The following is a 23882-nucleotide window of genomic DNA, read 5'->3' as shown; positions in this document are numbered from 1 at the left end:
CAGATGGGGTACGAGGGGGAGGTGGGGCCTTAGCAGAAGTTAGAGAAGTTGACGATCATGCCATCAGGTTGGAGGCTACCCAGACGGAATATAAGGTGTTGTTCCTCCAACCTGAGTGTGGCTTCATCTTTACAGTAGTGGAGGCCGTGGATAGACATGTCAGAATGGGAATGGGATGTGGAATTAAAATGTGTGGCCACTGGGAGATCCTGCTTTCTTTGGCGGACAGAGCGTGGATGTCCAGCAAAGCGGTCTCCCAGTCTGCATCGGGTCTCGCCAATATATAAAAGGCCACATCAGGAGCACCGGACGCAGTATATCACCCCAGTCGACTCACAAGTGAAGTGTTGCCTCACCTGGAAGGACTGTTTGGGGCCCTGAATGGTGGTAAGGGAGGAAGTGTAAGGGCATGTGTAGCACTTGTTCCGCTTACACGGATAAGTGCCAGGAGGGAGATCAGTGGGGAGGGATGGGGGGGACGAATGGACAAGGGAGTTGCATAGGGAGCGATCCCTGTGGAATGCAGAGAGAGGGGGGAGGGAAAGATGTGCTTAGCGGTGGGATCCCGTTGGAGGTGGCGGAAGTTACGGAGAATAATATGTTGGGCCCGGAGGCTGGTGGGGTGGTAGGTGAGGACCAAGGCAACCCTATTCCTAGTGGGGTGGGGGGAGGATGGAGTGAGAGCAGATGTACGTGAAATGGGGGAGATGCGTTTAAGAGCAGAGTTGATAGTGGAGGAAGGGAAGCCCCTTTCTTTAAAAAAGGAAGACATCTCCCTCGTCCTAGAATGAAAAGCCTCATCCTAAGAGCAGATGCAGCGGAGACGGAGGAATTGCGAGAAGGGGATGGCGTTTCTGCAAGAGACAGGGTGAGAAGAGGAATAGTCCAGATAGCTGTGAGAGTCAGTAGGCTTATAGTAGACATCAGTGGATAAGCTGTCTCCAGAGACAGAGACAGAAAGATCTAGAAAGGGGAGGGAGGTGTTGGAAATGGACCAGGTAAACTTGAGGGCAGGGTGAAAGTTGGAGGCAAAGTTAATAAAGTCAACGAGTTCTGGACATCAGTGGATAAGCTGTCTCCAGAGACAGACATCAGTGGAAGAGGTATGCTGTGGTTTAGGGAATTTGTTAGTTAGGGGAACAGACAGGAGGTTCCGAGGATAAGGATGAGATTCCCAGATGGTATGTTGCCTCCTGGGTGCCAAGGTCCGGGATATTTCGGATCAAGTCCTCAGTATTCTTTAGTGGGAGGATGAACAACCAGAAATCGTGGTCCATGTAGGTACCAATGACCTGGGTAGGATGAGTGATGTGGTTCTGCACAGGGAGTTCAGGGAGTTAGGTGCTTACTTAAGAGGGCAGGATCTCCAGGGTTGTGATCTCAAAATTGCTACCCATGCCACGTGCTGAGGCCAGAACTAGAAGGATTATACAGTTTAATATGTGGCTGACAAGGGAACACTAGAAAACCACAGCACAGTACAGGCCCTTCAGCCCTCGATGTTGTGCCAACCCATATATTCCTTTAAAAAAAGTACTAAACCCACACTACCCCGTAACCCTCCATTATTCTTTCATCCATGTGCCTGTCCAAGAGGCTCTTAAATACCCCTAATGTTTTAGCCTCCACCACTATCCCTGGCAAGACATTCCAGGCACCCACAACCCTCTGTGTAAAAAAAAATTACCCCTGATGTCTCCCCTAAACTTCCCTCCCTTAACTTTGTACATATGCCCTCTGGTGTTTGCTATTCATGCCCTGGGAAACAGGTACTGGCTATCCACCCTATCTATGCCTCTCATAATCTTGTAGACCTCTATTAAGTCCCCTCTCATCCTTCTACGTTCCAAAGAGAAAAGTCCCAGCTCTGCTAACCTTGCCTCATAAGACTTGTTTTCCAATCCAGGCAACATCCTGGTAAATCTCCTCTGCACCCTCTCCATAGCTTCCACATCCTTCCTATAATGAGGTGACCAGAACTGAACACAATACTCTAAGTGTGGTCTCACCAGAGATTTGTAGAGTTCCAACATGACCTCTCTACTCTTGAACTCAATCCCCCTATTAGTGAAGCCTAGCATCCCATAGGCCTTCTTAACTATCCTATCAACCTGTGCAATGACCGGTAGGGATGTATGGATTTGAACCCCAAGGTCCCTCTGTTCGTCCACACTCTTAAGTAATCGACCATTAACCCTGTACTCAGCCTTCTGGTTTGTCCTTCCAAAATGCATCACCTCACACTTATCCAGGTTGAACTCCATCAGCCACTTTTCTGCCCAACTCTGCATCCTGTCTATATCCTCTTGTAACCTTCGACAACCTACAGCTCCATCCACAACTCCTCCAATCTTCGTGTCATCCGCAAACTTACTCACTCATCCTTCCACCTCTTCATCCAGGTCATTTATAAAAATAACAAAGAGCAGGGGTCCCAGGACAGATCCTCGCAGCACTCCACTAGTCACCGACCTCCAGGCAGAATACTTTCCTTCCACTACTACCCTCTGCGTTCTTCCTGCAAGCCAATTTTTTATCCAAACAGCCAAGGTTCCACTGATCCCATGCCTCCTGACTTTCTGGATGAGACTCTCATGGGGGACCTTGTCAAATGCCTTGCTAAAATCCATGTAGACCACATCTACCGCCCTACCCTCATCAATTTCTTTTGTTACCTCTTCAAAAAACTCAATTAGGTTCGTGAGGCACGACCTTCCCTTCACAAAGCCATGTTGACTATCCTTGAGTAGACTGTACTTCTCCAAGTGCTTGTAGATCCTGTTCTTGAAAATCCTTTCCAATAATTTGTATACCACTGACGTAAGTCTCACCGGTCTATAGTTCCCAGGATTCTCCCTATTACCTTTTTTAAACAAGGGAATTACATTTGCCATTCTCCAATCCTCCGGCACCTCCCCTGCAACCAAAGAGGATTCAAAGATCATAGCTACTGCTCCAGCTATCTCTTCTCTCACTTCCCACAGCAACCTGGGGTATATCACGTCCAGCCCTGGGGACTTATCAATCTTGATGTTTTTAAGAAGATCCAACACTTCTTCCTTAATCTCCACATTGTCCAGCACACAGGCCTGTTCTATTTCGACTACACCCTGATCAAGGTCCTTTTCTCTTGTGAATACTGAAGCAAAGTATTCTTTTAGGACCTCCCCAATCTCCTCCGCCTCAAGGCACATGTTGCCTTCTTTATCCTTTAGCAGCCTCACCTTCATTCTTGTCATCCTTCTGTTCTTCACATACGCATAGAACGCCTTGGGGTTTTCCTTAATCCTACATGCCAAGGCCTTCTCATGCCTCCTTCAAGCTCTCCTAAGTCCTTTCTTAAGCTCCTTCCTGGCTACCCTATAATTCTCATGAGCCCTTCCTGCTTCCTGCTTCTGATATCTAACATATGCTTCCTTCTTCCTCTTGACGAGTTGCCTCACGTGTTTCATCAGCCACGGTTCCCTTTTCCTACCATTTTTTTCTTGTCTCAGTGGGACAAACCTATGCTGAACCCAGCACAAGTGGTCCTTAAACTTCTACCACATTACTTCTGTGCTTTCACCCTTGAACATCTGTTTCCAATTTACTCTCACTAGTTCCTGCCTCATCCCTTCATAGTTAGCCCTTCCCCAGTTAAGCACTTTCCCATTTTGTCTGTTTTTAACCTTTTCCATAGCTATGCTGAAGCTAAGGGAGTTGTGGTTACTCTCACTGAAATGCTCCCCCACCAAGTGGTTTGCCACCTGACCAGGTTCATTACCCAGAACTAGATCCAGTATGGCCTCACCTCTCATCGGCTGGTCCACATACTTTGTCACGAATCCCTCTTGAACACACCTGACAAATTCAGCCCCATCTATCCCCCTTGCAGTTAGGAGGTGCCAGTCAATATGACGGAAGTTGAAATCACCCATAATTACAACCCTGCACCATTCTAAAATCTACCTGCTTATCTGCTCCTCAGTGTCCCGGTGTGGCTAAAGAGTTAATGTTAGAGGAAAGGCAAAAGATTTCTGGATTATTGGGCTGTCTCCCTGGGAAGGTGGGACCTATACAGAACACACATCAAAGTTGCTGGTGAACGCAGCAGGCCAGGCAGCATCTCTAGGAAGAGGTACAGTCGATGTTTCGGGCCGAGACCCTTTGTCAGGACTAACTGAAAGAAGAGCTAGTAAGAGATTTGAAAGTGGGAGGGAGAGGGGGAGATCCAAAATGATAGGAGAAGACAAGAGGGGGAGGGATGGAGCTAAGAGCTGCCATCCCTTCTCGCAATTCCTCCATCTCCGCCGCATCTGCTCTCAGGATGAGGCTTTTCATTCCAGGACCAGGGAGATGTCCTTTTTTTAAAGAAAGGGGCTTCCCTTCCTCCACCATTGACTCTGCTCTCAAACGCATCTCCCCCGTTTCACGCACATCTGCTCTCACTCCATCCTCCCGCCACCCCACTAGGAATAGGGCTCCCCTTGTCCTCACCTACCACCCCACCAGCCTCCGGGTCCAACATATTATTCTCCGTAACTTCCGCCACCTCCAACGGGATCCCATCACTAAGTACATCTTTCCCTCCACCCCCCTGCTTTCCACAGGGATCGCTCCCTACGCAACTCCCTTGTCCATTCGACCCCCTCATCCCTCCCCACCGATCTCCCTCCTGGCACTTATCCTTGTAAGCGGAACAAGTGCTACACATACCCTTACACTTCCTCCCTTACCACCATTCAGGGCCCCAGACAGTCCTTCCAGGTGAGGCGACACTTCACCTGTGAGTCGACTGGGGTGATATACTGCGTCTGGTGCTCCCGATGTGGCCTTCTATATATTGGCGAGACCCAACGCAGACTGGGAGATCGTTTTGCTGAACACCTATGCTCTGTCTGCCAGAGAAAGCAGGATCTCCCAGTGGACATACATTTTAATTCCACGTCCCATCCCATTCTGATATGTCTATCCACGGCCTCCTCCACTGTCAGGTTGGAGGAACAACACCTTATATTCCGTCTGGGTAGCCTCCAACCTGATGGCATGAACATTAACTTCTCTAACTTCCGTTAATGCCCCACCTCCCCCTCGTACCCCATCCGTTATTTATTTATATACACACATTCTTTTTCTCCCTCTCCTTTTTCTCTCCCTCTGTCCCTCTCACTATACCCCTTGCCCATCCTCTGGGTTTCCCCCCACCCTTTTATTTCTCCCTGGGCCTCCTGTCCCATGATCCTCTCATATCCCTTTTGCCAATCACCTGTCCAGCTCTTGGCTCCATCCCTCCCCCTCCTGTTTTCTCCTATCATTTTGGATCTCTTCCTCCCCTTCCCACTTTCAAATCTCTTACTAGCTCTTCTTTCAGTTAGTCCTGACAAAAGGTCTCGGCCCGAAACATCGACTGCACCTCTTCCTAGAGATGCTGCCTGACCTGCTGCGTTCACCAGCAACTTTGATGTGTGTTGCTTCAATTTCCAGCATCTGCAGAATTCCTCGTGTTTACCTATACAGACAGTTTTCACCTGAACTGGTGGGGCACTAATATCCTAGCGGGAAGGTATGTTAACGCTACATGGTGGAGTTTAAACTAGATTTGTAGGGGGATAGGAACCAGAATGCCAGAACAGTTAGTGGAGAGGTTATGGAGGCAGATGTTGGTGAGACCTCATTCAAAGTTAGGAATCAAAAGGTTGAGCAAGGTGTGACTAGTGCCCCGAGCTGCCTATATCTCAATGCAAGTAGTATCACACGAAAAGCAGATAATGTTGCTGTCTGTAGATGAGGTAGCTGGTTTGTAAACAGAGGCAATGTATAGTGAGGAGAGGCTATTGATAGGGCAGAATTGCAGTCAACAGGATGAGTTGCAAAGTAAAAGGCAGACAAAATTAAAAAGGGTGAATACAGGGCTGAAGGTGTATTTGAATGTGTGCAGTAGACAGAATAAGGTAGATGAACTTGCAGCACAGTTATGGAGGCAGATATTGGAGATCAGAAGTTATGCTGTTGTAGGCAAAACAATCATGGCTGAAAGAAGATTATAACTGGGACTTTAATGTCCAAGGATACATATTGTATTGAATGGAACCGCAAGGGCAAAAAGACCCTGATGGACGTTATATGCAGACCCCCAATCAGTAGTAGGGATGTGGCCTACAAATTAGACAGAAAATTCATGCCAAACTGACAATGTGATACAGTCAGGGAGGACTTTAATATGCAGGCAGATTGGGAAAAATGGGTTAGTGCTGGATTACAGAAGGGCGAATTTCTGGAGTGCCTACAAGATGGCTTGAGCCCACTATTGGATCAGCTATTCTGAATTGGGTGTTGTGCAATGAGCAGAATTGATTAGAGAACTTAAGAAAAAAGAACCCTTGGGGCAAGTGATCATAATATGGACAAATTCACCATGAAATTTGAAAAGCAGCTGAAGTCAGATGTATCAATATTACAGTGAAGTAAAGGGAATTATAGAGGTATGAGAGAGGAGATGGCCAGAATTGACTGGAAAAGAACAGAGACGGGGATCATTAGAAAGAGGTGACAGGATCGGAAGGTGTTGAATCATTATGGATAGAGCTAAGAAACTGCAAAAGGTGAAAAGAACCTCACGGGAATTGTATACAGACACCTAAACAGGAGTAAGAATGCGGCCTACAAATTACAACGGGAGAAAGAAAGTGCATGCCAAAAAGGCAATGTGACAATAATCATGAGGGACTTCAGTATGCAGGTAGATGGGGAAAATTAGGTTGGTGCTGGATTCCAGGAGGGGGAATTTCCAGAATGTCTACAAGATGGCCTTTTAGAGCAGCTCGTGGTGGAACCCACTAGAGGATCAGATATTCTGGACTGGGTGATGTGCAATGAACCAGTCCATTGCCCTCCTCTGGTGCCCCTCCCTCCAGTTTTTTTTCCCCAATGGCCTTCTGTTCTCTCCTATCAGACTCCCCCTTCTCCAGCCCTGTATCTCTTTCACCAATCAACTTCCCAGCTCTTCACTTCATCCCTCCCCCTCCTGGTTTCACTTAATCTCATGTGCTTCTCTCTCCCCTCCCCCACCTTTTAAATCTACTCTTTTTTTTCAATCCTGCCAAAGAGACTTGGCCCGAAACGTCAACCGTACTTTTTTCCCGTAGGTGCTGCCTAGGTTGCTGAGTTCCTCTAGCATTTTGTGTGTGTTGCTTGGATTTCCAGCATCTGCTGATTTTCTCTTGTTTGTTAATTAGAGAGGTAAAGGTAAAAGAACCCTTAGGGGAAGTGATCATAATATGGACAAATTCACCCTGAAATTTGAGAAGAAGAAGCTAAAGTCAAATGTATCAGTATTACAGTGGAGTAAATGGCATTACAGAGGCATGAGAGAGGATTTGGCCAGGATGAATGGAAAAGACACTGGCAGGAATGATGGCAAAGGCTGGAATTTCTGGAAGCAATTTGGAAGGCACGGGATAGGTACATGACGAAGAAGTATTTTAAAGGAAAGATGACACAACTGTGGCTAACAAGAGAAGTGAAAGCCAACGTAAAAGCTGAAGAGGGATCATATAATAGAGCAATTAGTGGGAAGAGAGACAGCGCGAGAGAGAGAGAGAGAGAGAGAGAGAGAGACGGACGGATGAAGACTAACTTTTGGACTGTCACTTTAAGGCACGAGGAGGAACGGAGACTAACTTGTTTGCTGAGTTGGAGAGAGAGGGCACCGAGCAGCTCGTAAGTCACTATGGTGACCGAGGGCAGCGTTATTTGATGGACAATCGATGTTATAGTTACTCTGGAGTGTGTTTATACTTTCTCCAAGGACATTTGCCCGCTAGTACACTCTACACCGACAAAGAAAGGAGGAGGTATTTGAATGACAGTTGGTACTCAGTACGGTGAGATAAATAGGAGGTAGGATGATAGACCTGACACACGATTTTGAACACTGAATGAGCTTTGTTGTGCCCACAGAAAAAGTGGGTTTTTGGAGGATCGATCAGGCGGATCGATCAGTGGCTCTTGCAGTGAGAAAAGGGAGTGACCGGTGGGGAGATGTCCATGTGTCCAACCCTCACCTGGGTTGATAGCTTGACCACAGAGGAACGGTCCCCTTTGTTGAAGTCACAGTCGGTGACTTTTAAAGGATTTCGGAGGGCAACAGGAAGATCGACGGCGTCAGCTCATGTGAAGACTCAAATCTCTCCCCCTCTCTCTCCATCACTACTCAACTCAACACCACGAACTGAACTTTACTCATTATCGTAAGACTATCTATTTACCCCTAGACTTGAAGAAGCTTGGTTTTCATATATATTCCACACTTACTTATATATAATTATTGCTAACCTGTTTGACTTATTTGCATTTAAATTACTGTATTGCATAGTTACTAATAAATATCATTAGTTAATAGCAATACCGGACTCCAAAATGTTTTCCATTTCTGCTGGTTCATTAACCCGTCACGGGGTACGTGACACTAGAGAGAAGGTTCTTGGGAAACAGAAAAGATCTGAAGCTAGATAAGTCATCTGGACCAGATGGTGCACACTCCAGAGCTCTGAAAGAGGTGGCTGAAGAGATCATGCAGCATTACTCATTATCTTGCAGGGATCACTAGATTCTTCAATGGTTCCAGAAGAATGGTAAATTGCACTCTTCAAGAAGGGAGAGAGGCAGAAGAAAGGAAACTATAGGCCAGTTAGTCTGACTTCAGTGGTTGGGAAAATGTTGGACTAGATTATCAAGGATGAGGACTCAGGGTTCTTGGAGGCACATGATAAAATAGGCTGAAGTCAGCATGGCTTCTTCAAGGAAAAACCTTGCCTGACAAATCTGTGGGAATTCTTTTGAAGAAATAACAAGCAGGATTAATAAAGGAGAATCGGTTGATGTTGTGTACTTGAATTTTCAGAAGGCCTTTGATATGGTGCCACACATGAGGCTGCTTGACAAGCTACGGGGCCATGGTATTCACAAGAAAGATTCCAGCATGGATAAAGCTGTGGCTAATTGGCCAGAGACAAAGAGTGAGAATAAAGGGAGCCTTTTCTGACTGGATGTCATTGACTAGTGGTGTTCCACAGGGGTCTATGTTAGGACTGATTCTTTTTACGTCATATGTCAATGATTTGGATGATGGAACTTAAGGCATTGTTGCAAAGTTTGCAGACAATGTGAAGATAGGTGGAGGGACAGGTAGTTTGGAGGAAGTAGAGAGGCTACAGAAGGACCTAATCTGCCTAAGAAATGACAGATGGAATACAGTGTCAGAAAGTGTACGGTCATACACTTTGGTAAAAGAAATGAAAAGGTTGACTACGTTTTGAAGAGAGAGAAAATACAAAAAAAAACTGAGGCGCAAAGGGATTTGGGAGTCCTTGTGCAAGATTCCCTAAAGGTTAATTGCAGGTTGAGTCTGTGGTGAGGAAAGCAAATGTAATGTGAGCATTCATTTCAAGAGGACTAGAATATAAAAGCAAGGATGTAATGTTGAGACTTTATAAAGCACTGGTGAAGCCGCACTTGGAGTATTGTGAGCAGGTTTGGGCCCTTTATCTTAATAAGGATGGGCTGAAACTGGAGAGGGTTCAAAGGAGGTTCACAAAAATGATTCCAGGATTGAGAATGGCTTGTCACATGAAGAGTACTTGATGGCTCTGGGCCAGTATTCAATAGAATTCAGAAGAATGAGGGGTGACCTCATTGAAACCTATTGAATGGTGAAAGGCCTTGATAGAGTGGATGTGGAGAGGATGTTTCCTAAGGTGGGAGAGTCTAAGACCAGAGAAGACAGCCTCAGAATAGAGAGCATCCTTGTAGAATGGAGATGAAAAGGAATTCCTTTAGCCATAAGGTGGTGAATCTGTGGAATTCTTTGCCACAAGCAGCTGCGTAGGCCAAGTCTTTACGTATATTTAAGGCAGAGGTTGATAGATTCTTGACTGGTCAGGGCATGAAGGGATATGGGAAGAAGGCAGGAGATTGGAGCTGAAAGGAAAATTGGATCGGCCTTGTTGAAATGGCTGAGCAAATTCGATGAGCCCATTGGCCTAATTCTGCTCCTACATCTTATGGTCTTACAGGAAGTAGGAATATTAGATCTAAATATACAATTTGCAATATTTCACATTTATTTACATTAAATATCATTTGTCATTTATCTGACCACATCTGGATTTTGTTTAGATCTAATTGTACTGACTCTGCTGCTCGAATGTTATCAGCCTGTTACCAGCAAACTTTACTCACTTACTGTATTTGTTATGTGCTTATCCAAATCATTAATGTTGCCGTTTCTTCTTTGTTGTTGGGTTTGAACCCTAAAACTCCCTTCCCAACAGCAATGTGGGCGCACCTTTACCAGTAACAATTGCAGCAACCAAAGAATGATAAGAGCATTGGTAAAGCAAAAAGTAGAAAATCAGCCTGACCTGAATGAATGGAATTCACTGTATGCTACTGAAGGGAGTAAGAGTAATAAGTGATGAACTATCTTCCAGTCTTCCTTAATTATTCGGTGAAACCAACGGAGCAGAAGATTTCAAACTGCATCTGTTAAGATAAAAGCACTAGCAATAAAAACTGGAAAGCACATGCCAGTCAGTTCAGTGACATTAGTAGAAAACCCTACAAAATTATCTGTTGCTGAGGTAGTTCAGAAACATAGAAACAAAATGCTAAAATGTTAAAAAAAATGCCCCACACATCTCCTTTGAACTTTCCCCATCTCACCTTCAATGCATGCCCTGTCGTATTAAGTATTTTTATTCATTCATTTTTACCATTCAGATATGTCCATACATGGCCTCCTCTACTGCCATGATGAGGCTAAACTCAGGTTGGAGGAGCAACACCTCATATACCGTCTAGGTAGACTCCAGCCCCTTGGTATGAGCATAGAATTCTCCAACTTCCGGTAATTCCCTCCCCCTCCCTTCCTCTATCCCCATTTCACTCTGCCCCTCCCCCAGCTGCCTATCACCTCCCTCGTGGTTCCGCCTCCTTCTACTACCCATTGTGTTTTCCCTTATTCTTTCTTCACCTTTCCTGCCTATCACCTCCCTGCCTCCCCTCCCCCACCCCTTTATCTTTCCCCTTACTGGTTTTTCACCTGGAACCTGCCAGCCTTCTCCTTCCCACCCTCCCCCCACCTTCTTTACAGGGCCTCTGCCCCTTCCCCCTACAGTCCTGATGAAGGGTTCCGGCCCGAAACGTCGACTGATCGTTTCCACGGATGCTGCCCGACCTGCTGAGTTCCTCCAGCGTGTTGTGAGTGTTGCTTTGACCCCAGCATCTGCAGATTATTTTCTGTGTATTCCACGTCTCTCAAAGTTTTATAAACGTCTATCAGGTTACAGCTTGTTCACAACCACTGCAGAAAACTGTGTCCACCCTCTCCTTATAGCATGTCACTTCTACCCAGACAGCATTCCGTTGAAACTTTTCTGTATCTTGTCCATCACTTCACATCCTTCCTATAATGATATGACCAGATTTGAATGCAATACTCTTCATGCGACCTCAGAGTTCCATCAAGCCAGGGGATTCTTTACTAACAAACTGGGGGAGGAGTATTCCCTATTGGACATGAATTTTGCCCACTATCTCTTGCTTTTTCTACCACTCACATACATCCTCTCTCGGGACTCATGAGATGTTCGGCTTCCAGCTTCCCTCCTGAGGCAAAGGGATTCCCTCTTCCTCTTTCTTAAAGAAACACAGAACAAAGAAAAAATACAACCTTTGAAAGGCCACTGCAACAGAGGCAATTCTGGTTGAAGCTGGGAAACAAACAGACACTTGACAGCTGTGGTAAGACTTGCACAGCATCACCATATGACAATAAAACATAGGAACAGATGATTGGATTGAGTTGTTCTCTGATCTTGGCGATCCATTTGCAAATGTTTTGTCACCATATGAGGAGACATCAATGCGCTGTTCACTTATGGTGTGTCCTCCGAATGCTTAGCCTTTATATAATAGGAGCAGAATTAGGCCATTCGGTCCATTGAGTCTACCTGCCATTCCATCATGGCTGATTTATAAACCTTCTCAACCCTATTCTTCTGTCTTCTCCCCATAACCTTTACGCCCTGACTAATAGACTGATTAGAAAGGCTGGCGCTATTACGGGAGTCAAACTAGACATACTGGAGGCTGTGTTAGAAGAAAGGACCTCTGGAAAATCCTGCAATTCTGGACAACGTTTCTCACCCCCTGAATGCCACCTAGGCCAAACAGCAGACATCCCACCTCTCCCGGAAGTTCCGGGAGTCTCCCGCATATCGATAGCGGCTCCCTGACGCCCGGAAATTATATACAATATCCCGGAAATAGTTTTTTTTGAGAGGCAGAAGGACAGCGAGCATCCGGATTGGTCTCTCTTCATGCTACGAGTGGTCCCCAACCACCGGGCCACGAGGAAACAATATGATTTGGCGATATGAAACAATACGAGTCATTTGCACCTTTCCTCATTCCGACATGCACTGTTGAACTTGAACACATGCGAGGTCATTACACACGCGTCATCCATGTCAGCGCGGGAAGAAGATCAACTCCTCGAGCTTGTAAATGACAGTGGGCTGAAAAGTTTGTTTGACATAACATCTCTGCTGGCATTCTGGATCAAAGTCAAGGCTAAATATCCTGAGATAGCCACGAAAGCACTGAAAACGTTGCTTCCATTTCCAACATCATATCGCTGCGAAGCAGAGTTTTCTGCAATGAATGCAATGAAAACTAAATTGCGGAATAGACTGAACATAAGGAACCCTCCTCGAGTATCGCTGTCTCCCCTCACCCCTCGATAGGACCGTCTTGTTGCAGGAAAACAAGCCCAGATCTCCCACTGATTCAGCGATATTGGTGCGTTGCAATGATTTTATATATTCATATGGGGAAAATATGCACTGTGTGTTTAATATCCAAAAGTTACTTAAAATGTTATGATGCTATTGACTTATCACCTATATTCCGGTCGTGATTAACACCGCCCCCCCCCACCGGGTCGGCCGGTCCGCAAGAATATTGTCAATATTAAACCGGTCTGCGGTGCAAAAAATGTTGGGGACCCCTGCTAAGTGGACCTATCAGTTTTCTCTGTGGGCGGGCTTTACACTCGACCTCAAAAATAATGACAGTGTTGCTCGCTGCACTGTTTGTAACAGTGACTTTTCTATTGCCCATGGTGGGTTAAAATGTAAAAGACATGTTGAGGTGAGTTTAACAGGTGTCATTACAGCATAGTTAACGTTATTTAAACTAGCTGGCTAGCTGCTAAGGAGCTACGCTATTGATGTCCTATGTGATGAGGCCAAACTCCCTGTAGACCTGCTTAAAGTTGTAATAGAATAAACATGATAATATAAGTACATACTTTAATGTCACATTTGCTGCACATACCCAACTTGGTTTACAGATTAGACAAAATCACTAAACAAGGTATTACATACACCCTTGGAGGTCGACGGGGTGGGGGGGCGGGGGGGGATATGGTGTTGCGGGGGGGTGGGGGTGCTACCTCCCTGAAATGGTGGTGATACCTCCCTGAAATGAGTTTTTGCAGGGTGGGATGTCTGGAACAGAGAAGCAGTTTCAATAATAGATTAGGACAACTGCGCTGCTATATGAGGTCATTCTTACCCTCAGTCACTAGGCTCTATACTGAGTCAATCTGTAGCCAAGGAAGTGATCTTGTAATCTTTGACTTGTAAATCTTGTATATCTTACTTTTAAAGTAACTTATTTTTAATATTTCGAACCTCTTCTAATATATGCATATCTGTGCACTTGTAATGCTACTCTAACACTGTAATTTAGAAAACATAGAAACCCTACAGAATACAGGCCCTTCAGCCCACAATGCTGTGTCGAACATGTACTTACTTTAGAAATTACCTAGGGTTACCTATAGCCCTCTATTCTTCTAAGCTCCTGTACTTATCCAGGAGTCTCTTAAAAGACCCTGGATCCGCCTTCATCACAGTCGCCGGCAGCCCTTTCCATGCATTCACCATTCTCCGTGTAAAAAACTTACCCCTGACATCTCCTTAAAAGCTCCTTAAAACTGTGCCCTTTCGTGTTAGCCATTTCAGTCCTGGGAAAAAGCCTCTGACTATCCACACGATCAATGCCTCTCATCACCTTATGCACCTCTATCAGGTCACCTCTCATCCTCCGTCACTCCAAGCAAAAAAGGCCAAGCTCACTCAATCCATTCTCATAAGGCATGCTTCCCAATCCAGGCAACATCCTTGTAAATCTCCTCTGCACCCTTTCTATAGTTTCCACATCCTTCCTGTAGTGAGGTGACCAGAACTGAGCACAGTACTCCAAGTGGGGTCTGACCAGGGTCCTATATAACTGTAACATTACCTCTCGGCTCTTAAACTCAATCCCACGGTTGATGAAGGCCAATGCACCGTATGTCTTCTTATCCACAGAATCAACCTGCTCAGCAGCTTTAAGTGTCCTATGGAATCAGACCCCAAGATCCCTCTGATCCTCCACACTGCCAAGGGTCTTACCATTAATACTATATTCTGCCATCATATTTGACCTACCAAAATGAACCACCTCACACTTACCTAGGTTGAATTCCATCTGCCACTCCTCAGTCCAATTTTGCATCCCATTGATGTCCCGCTGTAACCTCTGACAGCCCTCCACACTATCCACAACAACCCCAACCTTTGTGTCATCAGCAAGTTTACTAGCCCATCCCTCCACTTCCTTATCCAGGTCATTTATAAAAATCACAGAGTAGGGGTCCCAAAACAGATCCCTGAGGCACACCACTGGTCACCAACCTCCAAGTAGAATAAGACCCATCTACAACCGCTCTTTGCCTTCTGTGGGCAAGCCAATTCTGAATCCACAAAGCAAGGTACCCTTGGATCCCATGCCTCCTTACTTTCTCAATAAGCCTTTTGGGATTAATAAAGTATCTATCTAACCAAGAACATATCAGGCTCTGCTTTAATTATACTTGATTTCTTAGCCTCCACTGCCGTTTGTTACAATGAATTCTACAGATTTACTTTACGTTATAGTTGCCAAACAATTGATACTAGAACGTACAATCATCACAGCGATATTTGATTCTGCGCTTCCCGCTCCCTGGATTACAAATATTAAAAATAGCAATAAAATAGTAATTATTAAACATTTAAATTATAAATCATAAAAAGAAAATAGAAAAATGGAAAGTAAGGTAGTGCAAGAAAAACCGAGAGGCAGGTCCGGATATTTGGAGGGTACGGCCCAGATCCGGGTCAGGATCCGTTCAGCAGTCTTATCACAGTTGGAAAGAAGCTGTTCCCAAATCTGGCCGTACGAGTCTTCAAGCTCCTGAGCCTTCTCCCGGAGGGAAGAGGGACGAAAAGTGTGTTGGCTAGGTGGGTCGTGTCCTTGGTTATCCTGGCAGCACTGCTCCAACAGCGTGCAGTGTAAAGTGAGTCCAAGGACGGAAGATTGGTTTGTGTGGTGTGCTGGGCTGTGTTCACGACCTTCTGCAGCTTCTTCCGGTCTTGGACAGGACAACTTCCATACCAGGTTGTGATGCACCTTAGAAGAATGCTTTCTACGGTGCATCTATAAAAATTAGTGAGGGTTTTAGGGGACGGGTCAAATTTCTTTAGCTTTCTCAGGAAGTAAAAGCGCTGGTGGGCCTTCTTGGCAGTGGACTCTGCTTGGTTGGACCAAGTCAGGTCATTTGTGATATTGACCCCGAGGAACTTAAAGCTTTTGACCTATTCCACTTGCACACCACTGATGTAAATGGGGTCATCCTTTGGCTAAAGAAATTCCTTCTCATCTCAGTTCTAAATGGGTGTCCCTCTACTCTGATGCTCTGCCCTCTGGTCCTAGACTCACCTACTAAAGGAAACATCATCTCCACATCCATTCTGTCTAGGCCTTTCATTTATTTGATGTATTTCGATGACATCACCCCTCATTCTTCTAAATTCCAGCGAGTACAGGCTCACAGCCATCAAACGCTCTTCATACATTAACCCTTTTATTCCTGAAATCATTCTCATGAACCTCCTCTGGACACTGCAATGCCAGCACATGTTTTCTTAGATAAGGGGCTCAAAACTGTACCAAGTACAGGCTAGCCAATACCTTAAAGCCTTAACATCACATCCTTTCTCTTATATTGTAGACCTCTCAAAATGAATGCTGCTAACATCGCATTTGCCTTCCTCACCACCGACTCAACCTGCAAGTTAACCTTTAGGGAATCCTTCACAAGGATTCCCAAGTCCTCTTGCACCTCGGATTTTTTAATTTTCTGGCAGTTTAGGAAATAGTCTATACTTTTGTTCCTTTGACCAAAATGCATGACCATACACTTCCCGACACTATTCCAACTGCCATTTTTTTTGCACATTCTCCTAATCTAAGTCTTTCTGCAGTCTGCCTGCTTCTTCAACTCTTACCTGCCTCTCCATCTGTCTCTGTATCATCCACAAACTTGGCCACAAAGCCATCAATATCATTGACATACAATGTAAAAATAAGCAGTCCTAATACCGAACCCTGTGGAACACCACTAATCAGCTGCAGCCAGCGAGAAAAGGCTCCTTTCATTCCCACTCTTTGCCTCCTGCCAATAAGGCAATCCTCTATTTATACTAATGCCTGTCCTGTAATACCATGGGCTCTTAACTTGTTAAGCAGCCTCATGTGCGGCACCTTGTCAAAGGCATTCTGAAAATCCAAGTACATTTTAACCAATTCTCCTTTGTCTATCTTGCTTGTTGTTTCTTAAAAGAATTCCAACACATTTGTCAGGCAAAATTACCCCTTAAGGAAATCATGCTTAATTTGGCCTATTTTATCATGTGCCTCCAAGTATCCTGATACCTAATCCTTAACAATCAACTCCAACATCTTTCCAGCCACTGAGGTCAGACTAACTGGCCCATAGTTTCCTTTCTTCTGCCCCTCTCCCTTCTCGAAGAGCAGAGTAACATTTGCAATTTACCACCCTCCAGAACCATGCCAGAATCTATTGATTCTTGAAAGATGATTACTAAAGCCTCACATTCTCTTCAGCCATCTCTTTCAGAACCCTGGGATGTAGTCCATCTGGTCCAGGTGACTTATTTACCTTCAGATCTTTCTGCTTCCTAAGCACCTTTTCCTTAGCAATAGTCACATCTACCCCCTGACATTCCTGAACTTCTGGCAAACTGCTAGTGTCTTCCACAATGAAGAGTGATGCAAAATACTTAGTCAGTTTATCCGCCCTTTCCTTATTCCCCAGTGCTACCCATACAGTGTCATTTTTCAGCAGTCCGATATCTACTTTCTTCTCTTTTACTCTTTACATATCTGGAAAAAAACTTTGGGTATCCTCTTTGATATTATTGGCTAGTTTACCTCCATATTTCCTCTTTTCTCTCCTTACGGCCTTTTTAGTTGCCTTCTAAAAGCTTCCTGCCCCTCTAACTTCCCACTATTTTTTGCTCAATTATATGCCTTCTCTTTAGCTTTTATGTTGTTTTTGACTTCCCTTGTCAGCCACAGTTACATCCTCCTGCCTTTAGGATACTACTACTTCTTAGGGATGTATCTTGTGTCAAGTGAAGTTTATTGTCATTTAACTACTTACACGTATATAACGTATATAGAAAAGAGATGTTTCTTCGCACCAAGGTATAAAGCACATAACACGATAACTTACGAAGATAAGATGAAACCACATGAATCACAAAAATCACAAACTAAAGTACATTAATATTAAATATTGTAAGGTACGGAACAGATTAACCAGTGACACTTCAAATAGATGTGGCCGGGAGTTCAGAAGCCTAATGGCTTAGGGGAGAAACTGTTTCTCATCCTGACCGTTCTTGTTATTAATCCATCGCAGAAAGTCAAAGAGGATGCTGGATGGATGGGCGGGATCCTTAATAACATTAAGGGCCTGTGCCTTCTGAATTTCTCTCACAAACTCCAGCCACTGCAGTTCTACTGTCATACCTGCTAATGTCCTTTCCAACAAATTTTGGCCAGCTTCTCTCTCATGCCTCTATAATTCCCTTTACTCCATAGTAATACTGACACATTTCACTTTAGTTTCTCCCTCTCAAATTACATTCAGGGTGAACTGCATCCTAAGGGATTCTTTACCATAAGCCCCCAATCAAATCTGGTTGATAAAGCAGAACCCAATCCAGAATAGCCTCTCCCCTAGTGCCACAGGCAGCTGTGGAGGCCAAGTCTTTATGTATATTTAAGGCAGAGGTTGATAGAGCCTTGATTGGTCAGGGAATGAAGGGATGCAGGGAGAAAACAGGAGAATGGGGCTGAAAGGAAAATTGGATCAGCCATGATGAAATGGCAGAGCAGACTCAATGGACCAAATGGCCTAATTCAGCTCCTATAACTTATTGTCTCATAGTGGGCTCAACTACAAGCTGCTCTAAAAAAACACATCAGAGGCATTCAACAAATTCTCTCTTGGGATCTAGCACCAACCTGATTTTTCCAACCTTTCTGCATATTGAAATCCCCCACGACTACCGCAACATTGCCCTTTTGACATGCGTCTTGAATCGCCTATTCTAATTTGTTGCTCAGATCCTGGAACTGTTTGGGGGCCTGTATACAACTCCCATCAGGGTCTTTTCACACTCACAGTTCCTTAACTCTACACATAACGATTCCACATCTGATCCTACGTCACCTCTTTCTAAGGATTTGACTTCCCCCCTGCCAACAGAGTCACAGTACCCCCCTGTCTATCTGCCTGTCCTTTCCATACAATGTGTATCCTTGGATTTTAAACTCCCAACTATGATATTCTTTCAGCTGTGACTGTGGTGCCCAGAACATCTAACTGCACTACAAGATGATCTACCTTATTCCATATACTGCGTGCATTCAAACATAAAACCTTCAGCCCTGTATTCGTCGCCCTTTTCAATTTTGTTCCCCATGTTACGCTGCCACTCATCACGCTAATTTCCCCTAATGTCTGCCTGCCCTTCCTGACAGTCTCATTGCACACTCTATATACAGACAGAGTCAAAGAGAAGTACAGTTCAGAAACAAGCCCTTTGGCCCATCTAGTCCATGAGGAAGCCATTTAACCTTCCTACTCTCACTGACCTGCAACTGGACCATTGCCCTCCATTCCCCTACCATCCATATACCTATCCAAACTTCTCTTAAATGTTGAAATAAGCTCGCATGCACCACGTGCTGGCAGCTCATTCCACACTCTCACAATGCTCTGAGTGAAGAAATTTCCCCTTAAAACTTTCCAACTTTCACCTTCAATGCACGACCTCTGGTTTTAGTCCCACCCAACTTCACTGGAAAAAGCCTGCCTATGTTTACCCTACCTATACCCCCTTAAAATTTTGTATACCTCTATCAAGTCTCCTCTCAATCTTCTACGTTCTAAGGAACACAGTCCTAAACTATTCAGTCTTATGACTCAGGTCCTCCAGACCCAGCAACATTCTTGTAATTTTTTTCTGTACTCTTTCAACCTTCTTTACATCTTTTCTGTAGATAGGTGACCAAAACTGCACAAATGCTCCAAATTAGGCCTCACCAACGTCTTGTACAACTTCAACATAACATCCCATCTCCTGCACTCAATACATTGATTTATGAAGGCCAATGTGCCAAAAGCTTTTATTATGACCCTAGCAGGTCAGGCAGCATCTGTGGAAAAGATCAGTTGACGTTTCGGGCTGGAATCCCGATAGGGCCTCTGCCCTTTCCCTCTACAGTCCTGACGAAGGGTTCCGGACCGAAACGTCGACTGATCTCTTCCACGGATGCTGCCCGACCTGCTGAGTTCCTCCAGCGTGTTGTGAGTGTTGCTTTGACCCCAGCATCTGCAGATTATTTGGTGATTATGACCCTAGCTACCTGTGATGCCACTTTCAATGAATTATGAACCTGTATTCTCAGATCCCTTTGTTCTACCACAGTCCTCAATTCACTGTGTAACACCTACCCTGGCTGGTCCTCAGTACCCTATCATTCACTGTGTAATACCTACCCTGGCTGGTCCTACAGAAGAGCAACACATCGCACTTGTCTGCATTAAATTCCATCTGCCATTTTACAGCCCATTTTTCCAGCTGATGCAGAACCCTCTGCAAACCATGACAGCCTTCCTCACTGTCCACTGTACCGGCAACTTTGGTGTCATCTGTAAGTTTGCTGATCCAGTTATTCACATTGTCATCTATATTAGTGATTTGGATAATAAACACCAAAGGACCCAGCATCAATCCCTGCAGCACACCACTAGTCACAGACCTCCAGTCAGAGAGGCAACCATCTAGTACCACTCTCTGGCTTCTCCCATAAAGCCAACGTCTATCCAGTTTACTACCTCATCTTGAATGCCGAGCGACTGAACCTTTTTGACCAACCTTCTCATGCAGGACCTTGTCAAATGCCTTGCTAAAGTCCACTGAGACAATATCCCCTGCCTTGCCTTCATCCACTTCCCTGGTAACTTCCTCAAAAGACTCTATAAAAGATTGGTTAGACATGACCTGCCACACATGAAACCATGCTGACTATCTTTAATCAGTTCAAGTCTATCCAAGTACTTATTTATCTGGTCCCTTAGAATACCTCCTGATAACTTTCCCACAACTGATATCAGACTCACTAGCCTATAATTTCCTGGTTTCTGTTTAGAGCCTTTTTTTAAACAGTGGAACAACATTGGTTATCCTCCAATCCTCTGGTACTTCTCCTGTCACCAAGGATGTTCTAAATATCTCTGCTAGGGCCCTGGAAATTTCTGCACTTGCCTCCCATAGGGTCCGAGGGAAAACCTTGTCAGTCCCTGGGGACTTATCCACCCTGAATTGCCTCAAGATAGCAAACACCTCCTCCTCTGTAATCTGTACAGTGTCCATGAAATTGATGCCACTTTGTCTCACTTCTACAGACTTTGTGCCCGTCTCCTAAGCAAATAACATATTTATTTAAGATCTCTCCCATCTCTCTTGGTTCCATACATGAATTACCATTCTGGTTTTCCAGAGGACCAATTTTAATCTTTGTAATCCTTTTGCTCGTAACATATCTATAGAATCCCTTAGGATTCTTCTTCACCTTGTCTACAAGAGCAACTTCATGGCTTGTTTTAGCCCTCCTGATTTCTTTGTGTTCTCTTGCATTTCTTGAACTCCATATGTACTTGCCCATACCTGCTATGCATCTCCTTTTTTCTCTTAACCAGAGCCTCAATCTCTCTTGAAAACTAAGGTTCCCTACACTTGTTATCTTTTATTCTGACAGCCACATAAAAGCTTTGTAATCTCAAAATTTCACTTTTCAAAGCCTCCCACCTACCAAGTGCACCTTTGCCAGAAAACAGCCCATCTCAATCCACATTTGCCAAATCATTTCTGCAATACCAAAGTTGGTCTTAATCCACTTTAAAATTTCAACTCATGGACTCATTCCCTAATAGCAGATCCAGTATCACATACTCTCTTGTTGGGACTTCCACATACAGATGAAGGAAACTTTCTTGAACACATTTGACAAACTCTATCCCATCTAGTCCTTTTACAGTATAATCCAGTCGATACGAGGAAAGTTAAAATCACCTATTATAACAACCTTGTGTTTTTTGCAACAGTCTGCGATCTCTTTACAAATTAGTTCCTCTAAATTCCGAAGATTGTTGGGTGGTCTATAATATAGCCCGTTAATGTAGTCATGCCTCTTTTATTAAGACCATAACATATATGAGTGGAATTAGGCCATTTGGCCCATTGAGTCTGCTCTGCCATTTCATCATGACAGGTAGGAGGTACCGAAGCCTGAAGGCACACACTCAGCGATTCAGGAACACCTTCTTCCCTTCTGCCATCCGATTCCTAAGTGGACAATGAAGCTTTGGACACTACCCTTTTTTTAAAAAAAATGTACAGTATTGTTTTTTGCCCATTTTAAAAAATCTATTCGATACATGTCTACAATTTATTATGTTTTATTTTTTTTCTCTCTCTCTCTCTCTGCTAGATTATGTATTGCATTGAATTGCTACTGCTAAGTTAAGAAATTTCACGTCACATGCCGGTGATAATAAACCTGATTCTGATTCATTTTTCCTCTCAGCACCAATCTCTTGCCTCCCCACCCCGACTCCACGTATCTCTTCATGCCCTGACCAATCAATAACCTATCAAACTCTGCCTTAAATATACACAACGACTTCACCTCCACAGCTGCTAGATGCAATGAATTCCACAGATTCACCACTCCCTGGCTAAAGAAATTCCTCATCAATTCCATTCTAAAAGGACACTCCTTCTATTTTGAGGCCATATCCTCTGGTCTTATACACTCCCAAAATAGGAAACATCCTCTCCACATCCACTCTATCAAGGTCTTTCACCATGCAATCGGGAGACTGAGGTCCTTTAACATCTGTCGGACAATGCTGAGGATGTTCTACGAGTCTGTGGTGGCCAGTGGTATCATGTTTGCTGTTGAGTGCTGGGGCAGCAGGCTGAGGGTAGCAGACACCAACAGAATCAACAAACTCATTCGTAAGGCCAGTGATGTTGTGGGGATGGAACTGGACTCTCTCACGGTGGTGTCTGAAAAGAGGATGCTGTCCAAGTTGCATGCCATCTTGGACGACGTCTCCCATCCACTACATAATGTACTGATTGGGCACAGGAGTACATTCAGCCAGAGACTCATTCCACCGAGATGCAACACAGAGCGTCATAGGAAGTCATTCCTGCCTGCGGCCATCAAACTTTACAACTCCTCCCTTGGAGGGTCAAACACCCTGAGCCGATAGGCTGGTCCTGGACTTATTTCCTGGTATAATTTACATATTATTATTTATTTATGGTTTTGTTACTGTTTACTTATTATGGTGCAACTGTAACGAAAACCAATTTCCCCTGGGATCAATAAAGTATGACTATGACTATCATTCTTCTGAATTCCAATGAGTACAGCCCCAGAGCCATTAAATGATCTTCATATGACAAGCTGTTTAATCATTTTTGTGAACCTCATTTGAACCCTCCCAGTTTCAACACATCCTTTCCAAGATAAGAGGCCCAAATCTGCACACAAAACTCCGAGTGAGGCTTCACCACTGTTTTATAAAGTCTTAACATTACATCCTTGCTTTTACAATCTATTCTAGTCCTCTTGAAATGAATGCTAACACTGCATTTGCTTCCTCACCACAGACTCAACCTGCAAATTAACCATTACGGAATCCTGCACAAGGGCTCCCAAATCCCTTTGCCCTTCAGGTTTTTGTATTTTCTCACCATTTAGAAAATAGTCAACTCTTTCACTTCTTCTACAAAGTGCATGACCATACACTTCCCAATACTGTTTTCCATCTGTCACTTCTTGGCCATTCTCCTAATCTGTCTAAATCCTTCTGTAGCCTCCCCATTTCCTCAAAACTACCTGCCCCTCCACCTATCTTTGTATCGTCTGCAAACTTTGCAACAAAGCCATTAATTTCATCATCCAAATCATCGACATATAACGTGAAAAAAAAGGTCCCAACGCAGAGCCCTGTGGAACACCACTAGTCAATGGCATCCAGTCAGAAAAGGCTCCCTTTATTCCCACTCTTTACCTCTTGCCAATCATCCATGCTAGAATCTTTGCTGTAATACCATGAGCTCATAGCTTGTTAAGCAGCCTCATTGTGGCATTTTGTCAAGGGCCTTCTGAAAATCCAAATATACATCAACCAATTCTCCTTTGTCTATCCTGCTTGTTATTTCTTCAAATAATTCCAACAGATTTGTCAAGCAAGATTATCTCTCGACTATGGCTTATTTTATCATATTTTAATCAAGTACCATGAAACAACATTCTTAACAATCAACTCCAACATCTCACCAACCACTGAGATCAGA

General features: G+C 44.4%; 1 protein-coding gene across 3 annotated transcripts in view; it reads right to left on the bottom strand.

Annotated features, from left to right (window-relative positions):
• Window positions 1-23882, bottom strand: part of LOC134351433 (protein mono-ADP-ribosyltransferase PARP11) — a 150102-nt gene that overhangs the window by 115637 nt on the left and 10583 nt on the right. For 2 of the 3 annotated variants that reach the window (XM_063057547.1, XM_063057549.1), the window contains exon 2: window positions 10401-10521. The exons of the other annotated variant lie outside the window; for it this stretch is intronic. The gene's annotated coding sequence lies outside the window, so the exon portion shown is untranslated. The remainder of the gene's footprint in view (window positions 1-10400; window positions 10522-23882) is intronic. 3 annotated transcript variants of the gene reach the window in all.

Source organism: Mobula hypostoma, chromosome 9, assembly GCF_963921235.1.
Source record: "Mobula hypostoma chromosome 9, sMobHyp1.1, whole genome shotgun sequence".
In the NCBI taxonomy this organism is placed as follows: Eukaryota; Metazoa; Chordata; class Chondrichthyes; order Myliobatiformes; family Myliobatidae; genus Mobula; species Mobula hypostoma.
This window is presented reverse-complemented; position numbering and strand designations above follow the sequence as displayed.